This window comes from Trachymyrmex septentrionalis, unplaced genomic scaffold (genome assembly GCF_001594115.1).
Source record: "Trachymyrmex septentrionalis isolate Tsep2-gDNA-1 unplaced genomic scaffold, Tsep1.0 scaffold25, whole genome shotgun sequence".
NCBI classification, from domain to species: domain Eukaryota; kingdom Metazoa; phylum Arthropoda; class Insecta; order Hymenoptera; family Formicidae; genus Trachymyrmex; species Trachymyrmex septentrionalis.
Genome location: NW_017305408.1, coordinates 1,230,090 through 1,234,806, shown reverse-complemented (window position 1 = coordinate 1,234,806; position 4,717 = coordinate 1,230,090).

The window sequence follows — 4,717 nt, the reverse complement described above, 5'->3', positions numbered from 1 at the left end:
TTTGAAAGCAATTTATCTGCTTTTTGACTAACGACTGATAAACTTTGACCTATAATCTTAGTACCTTTTATTTTTTTAAATTTTCTTTTGTATTTAGAAACAATTTGTCAGCAGATGAGTGCCCTCAAACAAAGCAGCGACCAATCAAAAATTCTAATTTTAGAGTTAAATTTGAAATGCGATATGCTCTGTGTGGAATTTTTAAGTGTTATCTCTCAATTTTTAAGTGAATTTTTCTCGATAAACCATTAATAAAATTATACGGCATTCAGCATCAGACTACCATGTAATTTTGTCAAATCATTGCGTTAGTTTAATCGGTCCACTGCGCAAAATATTGATTTATAAATGATTGGTTCACCTCTTTCTGTATTGCACAGTCAAACGATATTTGCGCACCAAAAAAAGTTTGGAAAGTTGACCTTTTCATTGCACACCAATGCAATATGCAAAAATTATAAAATCTAATTTATACTGTGATTGCGATGTTACGTATCATTTTATCATTTGTTTACAATCTTATAACGCTTTAAAGTTGAGTAAATGGAATAATTTGAAACGCAATAAAATTAACACATATAATGGATTTCAATAAAATAAATGAAATAGTTTATCTGGTTTTGCGGGACAAATATTAAATGTTAACCGGTTTTACTGTTATTTCTTCCATGTCAGAGCCTCGACTTGTTCACGTTTTGCTACTGTTGCCATGAGAAAGCCACATCGATCTTTTTCTCCTTTCTTCCCCCTTTTTTTTTTTACCTCGACACTGAGTACAATGTGTACTAAAGCGACGTGACGCGGTCTGGTAAAAAGTGTTGGGAACTAGTTAAACTCGTGTCGACGTCATGCAAGTTAATTTATGCCCTCCACGTACCCGATTCATCCCCAAAGTTAGCAACGCGGCGTCGGTTAATTCCGGTGGACAAGAGGCAAGTTTAGAGAGGGACTATGGTAGGACGTTTGTGGAAAGGTCTAGGTTGAAAGGGAGATACGTATACAATATATACCATTTATTCGAAAACATTGCTGGCGTCTACGCTGACTTCGACGATAAAGAAGATTCGTGACCAGTTAAGATCGCGCAGTTCGTTTGTTGCACATGCTATCTGGTCTCTTAGTCAGTTACACTCTTCGCTATTTCGACTGAAAAGTTTTGTTCGAGAATGAATGCGCCGCAGGAGAAGGGGACGGGGGTCTTAAAAGATCTTTAGGAGAAACGCAGGGACGTAACTTCTGCTGTAAACTAATATGTATATCTCACGAAGATAAAAGAAACTTTGTAATTTAATTCTGCCACAACCAAAACAAAGATTATAAATATAAAAATTAATGTCGAGCTGTTATTTAACAACTTTATTATTTTGTTCCGTTTATTTACCCGTTTCATAAAATTAATTGTTACTCTGTTTTTATGTTGCGCAAAACACGTATACACGCACATATACAGAGGCAAGCGAATCGTTTCATAAATGTATCCTTGTACACGCAAAACTACTGAAGTTTTAATACTTGCGGAATTTTTGCGGTGCTCGCGGGTGCAAGAAAGAATTCATAATCCGTTCCTGAGTAAACTCTTTAATCAGCTTGGCGCATTTTTCTCCCGGTAAGTGGCGATTCTCTTATCTGTGAATCCCCTAGCAAACCCTCACACTCTGGTCGCACCTCTAAAGCTTCGCGTCCGGCACCGTAACTGCGAGAGCAACTCTTCCCGGTTGCCGCGAGTATTTAGACAAGGTGAAAAAATGTCGGACAAGGAAGAGCGGATGCGAGTAAAGGGAATACGGGTAATGACTTTACTCGTTCGCGGATAAACTCGTCCCTCCCACACGGAAAAAAATTACACACACTTAGCACTCGAGAGCACGTCGGTGTGAGCGCCGCGGCGAGAAAACGGGTATTGCCATTGCGGGCGCCGGGAGTAAAAGCAATTGCAGGGAATTTTGCATTTTAATGAAGGCGCCAGATATACCTGCCTGATATTAAGTGGCGTTCTTATTCATCGCAAGGTAAATCCCCTTGTGAAACACTTAACATTAAGCTGACGCGCAGCGGAGAGTCTCGCGGGGGGCAAAAAGAAGCGCTGCCGCAGCGCTAACGTTCGTTGGAAACTTTGTAAACGAAAATTGCGGAGTTCGTATAATATCTAAGATAAGTTACTTTAGCAGTTTGTGCGTTCGGGCCTAGCTTTACTAAATGGAACTAAACAGGGCGCTGGCTGTCAAAACATGGCCACACATTAAAAATTTATAATGCCCTTATTTACGATCGCTGCGTACCAGCGACGCGCGACTAGTAGAAAATCAATGCTACGCTCACAATCTCGATTATCATTGAGAGCGAGATACTCTCTGTCATAAGAGTGCGAAAACTAATTAAAACTTTCTAAAATCCGCACTTCTCTCGCCTTATTTAATTAACCACCTGCAACTCCGTACTTAACTCTTCGCTACTTTTTATATGTTGCATCACAGTTTACGCTTGTTGCGGTTAACTTTCTGTTTTTATGACGGAAATCGTATTTCTCGGGTGAGAAACGAATGGTAAGGCTTAAAATGATTCTTTTTCTAGGGAAATAACAGTTCGTATATAGATATTCGCTTTTGCGAGTATTTAAAAATTCGAACGAAAACTATTCGCTTCGTTGCGAAAAATGCTGAATTCTTCCAAAGTTTGAAAGATTCCCTGATAAGGAATTCTAGCTTCGGCATTCGATATTGACGTCAAGCTCGCACACCGCGGTACAAGCTGGAATAAGACGACTGGAAACATCGGCGACAAGAGCTTTTCCAAATGATTCTATCTTCGTGCTTGGAGAATACGAGAGGATCCAGTTATTGTTTCGAAACTTGCACGGGGGTCGTACGGTTGATGCAGACAGCGATACACTGCCTGCGAGTGACAAAGCTCTTCTTCCCGGAAAGGTTTGGAGATTCACAGATAGTGATGAAGTTTTCTTCGAAGTTACCGTGCCTCTTTACACCTGCCCGAACTTTCGCAACGTGGCTGTCTCTGCTTTGTCAATCGAGCGCAAGTTTGGAAATTTTATCTGAGCCCACTATATACAACAACGTAACTTCCGCGACTTACTTAGCGACTTGTTAGTCGCAAATGAAAATAAAATCGCGCTTTGGAAGAAAAAAAATTCTAGAAAAAAAAATAAGCTTTTCAAAAGTCAAGCAAAATTTGTCGCGTAGGAAAACTCGATTTTGTTGATTCTGTAGTGTTAGAGAAAAATTTAATCTGATAAATACTGTAACGTTTTCAGAGTATGAAACGGCATAAATCGCTACATAGTGGCGCAATCTTTCTTACGAGTCAGTTAAGAAATCATTCGAAATGCTGCAGAGGAGAGAGGAGGTGAAGGAGAATGTCAAACGAGTTTTGGAACGATTTCAGGAACGGGTTTTCGCTCGCCGTTGCTGCTTGATCATTTGGCGACTTACGTTATCTCGTCTTTCGAAACGTTAAAGCGTTGCTCAGTTACGGATTGAAAATCGATAGTTGGCTGGATCCAGGAACGGTTACTCCGCAAGCGTCTACGTCAATCGTAGTATCCTAATTTTATCACCGAGACCTTTTGACCCACATTATCAAACTGGTCCCACATTCAATCCAGCTCTCGCAAAAATAAATTTGGCACGGATTAATTATCTATGCACACCGTTTTATCTGAGTCTGGGGCACGTGCTCTTATTTGGGTCGAGTAAATGAATTCTTCACGTGAGAGAACCGATAGTGACGGCTGTTCCCGAATATTAATATGTTCATCCAATAGCGATGTAGAATATATGGGGACAAACTATTTGTTTTTCATCTTAAGGTTTGATTAACGTTCGCGCCCGAGGATATATCACGTCGGATTTGCGTGTATTTTCACAACCACGGGATGTGAATTGCCTGATATAGACGAAATTAATATCATAGAAAATAATTTATCCCTTATTAAGTTTATTTAAATACTATGTGCATATACATTACAAAATTTAAATAAACAGATCGTGTAGAATAGATTTGACTGTACATAAATTATTCAAATAAGTAATTATGCAAACAACAATAACTGTAGGCAAGGAGAGGGATTGCTCGATATCTAAATAGGTATGTTAATAATAACTGTCACAATGTGAACGTTAATGACAATTTGATGAAACGTTATCAAATATCACGTATGTAATTACAGATTTTTTTGACAGCCAGGTGACCTGCATATACACAACAGTATATTATTTCGCAATAATACTAGCCACATTGCACACATTTAGTTAGGCCACGCTTGACGCCACCGAATACGCGGATCGAGCCTCGACGTCACGAGCAAATGTTTACATTTAATGAACGATGGTCATTGTAAACGTTAAAATCAACATAGCAAAATGTTTCTGGCACAATTCAAGAGTGCGAAGTATGCGATAAATCTCCGTCGACATTTGTTTTAAATCCGTGAAACTCATTCTGTCGAATGATATGTCATTGGCATATGATAGGATACATGATATGTCATAAGATAGGGAATAGAATAGGCTGCATATGTAATGTAATGCGAAATGTTGCGTGCTTCGATTCCGTAAGCTCAGTTTCGCTTAGAGTTGGAAGATTGGAAAACTTGGTTATACATATATACATATATGTATGCACATATACAAGTTATGTATCTATATAATATATATAGATCTGTGTGGTATTTCTTTCATTTCTTTTTTCTATTTCCTCTTCG